This window comes from Drosophila tropicalis, unplaced genomic scaffold (assembly GCF_018151085.1).
Source record: "Drosophila tropicalis isolate 14030-0801.00 unplaced genomic scaffold, ASM1815108v1 contig_992, whole genome shotgun sequence".
Lineage (NCBI taxonomy): Eukaryota > Metazoa > Arthropoda > Insecta > Diptera > Drosophilidae > Drosophila > Drosophila tropicalis.
The window spans coordinates 101,707-108,380 of NW_027173496.1; the positions used below are offsets into that span (position 1 = coordinate 101,707).

The following is a 6,674-nucleotide window of genomic DNA, read 5'->3' on the forward strand; positions in this document are numbered from 1 at the left end:
TTCAATAACACTGTTCAAAACATAAGTTCTGCTTTGGAATATACTGATAACCGGTTAATCGACACACAACGATTACTAGCTATGATGATCGGAAAACTGTCCGAAAACTATCTACGCGAGTATGGCGCATATATACGAGATGCAAACGTGCGTGCTTCATTCTGTACATTTGACAAGCTAGCTGAGTGGGCACAAAGACAATCAGATCTAATCCAAGATGTCTCATTTTTCAAAAAGGTTACACCCGCTAAGCAAGTGCAACGTATTCTTAAAAGCAGATATTAAAAAGAGATGGGAACGATTAAGCTAATCGTCACAAAGCGTGTTACAGCTGTCTAAAATGCCATAAAAGCCAATGCAGCGAAAGACAAGCCTGCAAAATTGTCAATTGTGAAAAGTTTCACAACCCATTACTGCACAAGACACCCATACAAGTAAATCTTGCAGCCACTACAAACGTCACAGGATGTGTGTCTGATTCACCAAAATCTGCATTACTCAAAATGGTACCAATCACAGTACACGGCGAAAAAGGCTCGAAAGAAACGGTCGCATTTTTTGATGACGGTAGCACCTCCACAATCATGGAAATGAGCTTGGCAAGAGAAGTTGGCATAAATTGTGACGCAAAAACACTTTGTTTTACTTGGACAGGTGGTGTCTACAGATATGAAACAGATGCGGAATCGGCAACCATTAATATAAGTGGTATATATATTAGTGACTAACGTTCTAAAAATACCAAAACAACAACTCGACACAGTCATTTACAGATATATTAAACTAATAAATGTTTAATTTGAAAACAATCGCGTTAAAAGTAACGAAGTTATTTACAGAAGTCACTGTTTTCGACCGATCGTTCCTATGGGAGCTATATGATATAGTCGCCCGGACTTTGGCACAGTCATTAACAGATATATTAAACTTATAAATGTTTTATTTGAAAATAATCGCGTTAAAAGTAACGAAGTTATTTTCAAAAGTCACTGTTTTCGACCGATCGTTCCTATGGGAGCTGAACGGTATAAACATCCGATCTTAGTTAAATTTAGCACAGTCGTTTATAGGCGTAATAAACTCTCTAATATTAAGTTTCACGATAATAGCACAGAAAATAACGAAGTCATTGAGAAAAGTCCCTGTTCGTGACTTTGGGGTTTGTATGGGAGCTATATGATATAGTGGTTCGATCCGGCTGAATTTGAGATATCCAACCCCTGCAATATATACAAGCCTACGTGCAAAATTTCATCCCTGTAGGTCTTACGGTCTAGGAGGAGTTTGCGTTGGATTTATACCTTTTTGCAAAGGTATAAAAATATGGTAGACTACACGAAGTTGCAAGATAGGCAACCCATGGTATTGATAGGACAACGCCATGCTAAATTAATTACGGCACGAGCTATTATAGATGGGAATGTGCATCGGCCATATCTATCTATGTTTACCTAAAACCAAATTAGGCTGGGTATACATGGACCAGCACAAACCAATCTACAAGCATCGCATTTTACTTGCTGTGAAAACTCTCCAAAATAGAAGATGTATGTCTAGAAGAAATGATTAAACAACAATTCAGTATTGAAAACACCTGCAAAATATAAATATCTGTGGATGAGCGGTTAGCAATAGCAAAGGCCGAAAGCTCAATTAACCAAAGGATCATTTCTACGAAATTGCCATGGAAATCGGATGACATAAAACTAACGGAAACAATTCAATGGCTTTTCAACAACTCAAATGCCTTGAGCGAAAGCTTTTGAGAGACAAGGATACCGCAGAAGCATATAGATCGAAATAACAATTAACAGACATTAACGTTTTCAACTCTCCAAAACTGTGGTTTTTACCACATATTGCTATTATCAACCCAAATAAGCCCGGCAAGGTGCGTCTTGTGTTCGACGCTGCGGCAACTTGCAACGGTAGGTCCCTCAATAGCAACCTGCTTACTGGCCCAGACTGGTCAACGTCTATAGTAGAAATTTTGGTACGATTTTGGCTATATGCGGTAGCAGTCGTAGCAGGCATTCGCGAAATGTTCAATCAGGTGAGCATTACAGAATGTGATACTGCAGCACAATGTTTCTTTTAGAGAGATATTGACCAAAAGAGAGAGAGATCTTGAACAGAAAAGAGAGCTATCAATACTTTAAATGAAAGCAATGTTGTTTGGAACTACTTGCTTACCATTTCTGGCTCAATTTGTTAAAAATTACAGTGGTAGCAAATTTAAAGATGAACAACCCAACGCAGTAATCAATATCTCGATTCCAAACCTAGTGCGTATCTTCATACGATGACTTCTCATCAACAACATTAAAGGAATCACGAAAATACCCTGGATTTGAATTGTGTCAATTTTTCTACAGCAATAATAGGGGAAAAAGTGGACGTACAACAAAAGGTGCTAGGAGTATTGTGGGACGCAAAAGGCGACTTCTTCACGTACTCCACTATGGTAAAGCATAAAGTTACAGATGATCTGCTTTCTGGTAAAGTTACACCAACAAAGAGGAAAAAAATGTATTGTCAGTAGTTAATTCGCTATATGACCATTGGGACTCATGACACCAGTCACAATTATAGGACGAATCCTTATGCGAGACTTATGGGAGTCTGGAGTAGGCTGGGATGAGCAAATCAAGGGAGATCTAATAAACCAATGCATTGGTTTGCCATTGCAATGGCAAAATTGGATAAAGGGATTAATATCAATTGAAGGCACCAAAATTCCAAGGTGTTATAGCTCTAGTCTGAACAATGCCGAGTGCGTTGAAATGCACATATTTAATGACGTAAGGGCAAAAGCATATTCTTCAGTTGCCTATATCAGATGCAGCTACGATAATGAGGATAAATATCAATTTGATGTATCACTAATTGCATCCAAGGCAAGGGTTTCTTCAATCAAACATATCACTGTAGAATTGGAATATTCTGGTTATTTATTTCGATATTATTTAAGAATATGTTTTCCTTATTTAGTCTTCTTTTATTAACAAGGTTTCTTTCCGCCTGACACTTCATTTCCTACAATCGGCTGTCCTGACAAGTCATTTAACCCGAATGATCCTAGCCAAGGCTTCATGAACTCAGCCACTGTTGAGGCCTTACAAGGTTCTGCACCATCGCCATCGTATCGACCGTGGCCAATTCACCTTCGTGACTTTATATGGTCTTAAGTTTTTACATCTCAACTTTAGACCTGTCCCATACTGCGTACGTTTAATCGCCACTAACTCGTTTAAATTGTATTTTCTTTCCCATTTCCTGTGTTTGTGAAACGTCGACCACAGTCTAATTCTTCTATTAACGAATTGGTTATCAGCTTTCTCATTTTGGGATCATCAGGACTTCGCATATCTATTCCTGTCAAAATCTTAAAAAGTGTAACTCTTGTACTTCTTGGAGCAGTATTATTAACAAATTGTTGCACACGACCTACATACTTGTACCAGTTTCCCTCATTCTCTTGGCTTAACTTTGAAATCATTGGAACTATTATCTTATGCATCCTTTCTACTTGGCCGTTGCCACGGGGTACACCTGTTGCTATCAGTAAATGCTGATTTACATACAAAATACAGATTTTCAATCGGCTCCAAATCGAAAGTTGGGGCTATATCCAAAATTTGTGGTATGCAGTTTATCTTAGTTTTGCTAGATCTATAACTTCTTCGAAGATTTCAAACGTCTATCTTTAATATTTAAGATTTTGGAAAAAACGTCTTAAATAAATGCCCCCCAAAAAATGGACTTCTCTTTGTTCAAATGCACCTGTGAAAAAAACGGAGTAAACTATGAAGACCATTCTTACGGTCCATTATCTGAACACAATAACCAACAAATTACAGAAAAAATTATTCCATTAAGTTATTTAGGAGCCGAGAAAATCAGAAAAAAAAAAAAAAAAAAAAAAAACGTCTTAAATTCGTGTCCGCCACTGTATATATATAATTATTAGGAAATGTCTTTTCACCGCTTTCAAAATATAAAAAATGTTCTTGAATCAATTGTTTTGGGGGCTTAGTTTGCAATTGTTGTCAAAGCGGTTGAGGTAGTCACTGTTCCTGTGGATGTTGGAATCGCTGTTGACGTTGGAATTGCTGTGGAGGTAGAACCTGTTGTAGATTCTGTAGGATTTTATGTCTGAGGGGTTGTCTTGTAGCCGAGCTTGTTTCGGAATTTATTGCCCCATTGAAGTGGACCTTCCGGAAACCGTTTCAATCGACCAGAATTTGGATCAAGTTTGCCCTCCACATGCTCTTGAGTATACTCAACTTGCAATACTGGTTCTTTATCGTCCACTGGATATGCCCAATTGGCTGTTACCAGAAACGCGACAATAAACGCGATTTTCATATATAATTTACCACAATCGATGCAATTGCTTGTCATTTTTGTTTATACTAAAAATAACTTTTGTTCAATCCATTTTAAATGCGCGATAGGAGAAAACTGTGGAGAAATTATAGATAGGGCTGTGTGTATAAATAATTAATAATAATAAATGTTAATTTTGTTAATCTATTTTCGCGATATAATTTACGACGTTAAAATGTATTTATTTACGAATCTGATAAATCAGGTTTTCTCTGAGAAACAAAGAGTTTTAAAAGTATTCAAAGAATTTTGGTTTCTTTTCATGAATCATTTTTAATCAATTGCTATTAAAAATATCATAATAAATACTTAGTAAATAAATACTCTTTCATTTAGCAGACATATTTTGATGTAGTGTGTTACATGATATTGAGTCTGCTAAGAAATTGTGGGTTGTGGATGGTTCAATAAATATGGCGCAGATATGATTAGAATATTCGATATGCATTGTCCTGAGCTATCCAAGTCGTCGGTTGGGTTCGTCGGGGTGGCCGTTGGTTGTAATTTTTTTGTGTTTCTTTTTTTTTTTTTTTTTTTTGGTATGTCGCAGTTAACTATCTAAATACAAATAAATAATTATTGACTACAACGAATGTGAAAAGGAAAGTGTCGGCAGGGTGGAAAGGAAAATCAAAGTAGAAGGAACGAAGAGATAGAAGAGGATAAAGTCGAATGAATGGAGTTGATTTTTATGGTTGTTTAGAAGGGTTGAGCCAGACCTTAGTGGTTGTAGGCTAAGTCGGCGGCAGAAGACTGACCATTTTGGCTCCAGTCGGAGTGCACAATATCGGCATTCAATGGGCTGCCCGTGATGTAGGCAGTGGCGATGTGATCCTTCTTCTTAGCCAACAAATCTTTGAAGAAGGTGGCACCTTTGAAAAAATTAAAATTGTTAAATCCATGTCAATTTACAATGAATTGTATCGCATACTAACCAGCCAAAATGAGGGCAAGGAAAGTGATGGCCAGAGCCTTGAGGGAAATGAACTTGATGATGGTGAACAGAACCTTGATGACCACAGCCTTCTTCAATTTCAAAGCCAACAGCAGTGGCAACAGCATTTTATTCATGCGCGTGCTGCGCGATTCTGTATAAGTTGAATAAATTAAGAAAACACACATCCAATTAAATACAAATCACACAAAAGTAGACTATACTAAGAGCATCAGTGAAAGCTTTTCACTAATTTTAAACTTTCGGCGCAAGCATGCAATCAAATTTACTTTCATATAATGCTTAATATGAAAATGTTTGTATGCTCTGACTTTCGATAACTTACCCTCCATGGCACGTCCACTCTAAACATTCTCGGTATTCTCATCCTGCTCATCACCAGAGAACGAAAGGTTCAGTTCATGAGTTTCCAAAAAACGTTCAGCACGATCCTCAAACGATTCAACAGCATTGCTGGCACCAAAGCTACGTCCTGTTTCGGTACGATCAATGCGTAGGCCACCAAACAATGATACTGAATCATCATTATGCAATTTATATATTCACTAAATCCTTTTCGCTATTATCATGCGATAAGCACCGCATACAAAGCTGGCCACGAGCATAACACAAACGAATTTCGCGCACATTTTTGCTGATTGTTTTTCCGGAACGGGTCAAGTTGATTTGGGGGGAAAATGATTTGTTTGTATTTTATTGATATTGATAGTCCTTTTGGGGGAATCGAACACTGTTGTTCCAGCTCACTGCTGTTGGCTTTGTGAATTGAAATTGCTTTGTGATTAATTGTATACAATGTCGAAGCGTTTTATACTTTTTCGAAATTGTATGCGTGCCGTTGGGGCCACCGTCGAATCGAGTCTATTGACCAATTTTAGTAGCTAGAGATCGACAACAATGGGCAGAAGACAAAGAAGCACAATTTATGCAAAACGTACAACAATTTCTTGACTATATTTCCATGAACGTCGTCGTCAACGAAAGTGAAGTCTTTCCCGCCTTCGTAGTTAGTAAGCACTTTGCCGGCTTGAATATGATTTTTGTTTTTTTTCCTTACATATTTTATATAAGCAAATGGCCTAATTTTAGCCTATCCGTAAGGTGTGCTTAATTGGCATGCAATTGCTGTCGCCGTCCCTTGTGTCCAGAGACAGACAGAGAGAGAGAGAGACAGAGGACGTGACTTCATTTAGTTATGAGAAGATGGACTGTGCCAGATTCTAGGGTCTGTGGCTGGCTTTTGGCTTTGCTTTTTCCTTCTCATCCATCTGCTGTTTATCATTAGACGGGCCATTGAATATCATTAAAGCGATTATAATTAGAATTATGA

General features: G+C 37.7%; 1 pseudogene; it reads right to left on the reverse strand.

Moving 5' to 3' along the window:
- Window positions 1-5,088: 5,088 nt before the first annotated feature.
- LOC137586388 (uncharacterized) lies at window positions 5,089-5,973 on the reverse strand (annotated as a pseudogene).
- Window positions 5,974-6,674: the final 701 nt, after the last annotated feature.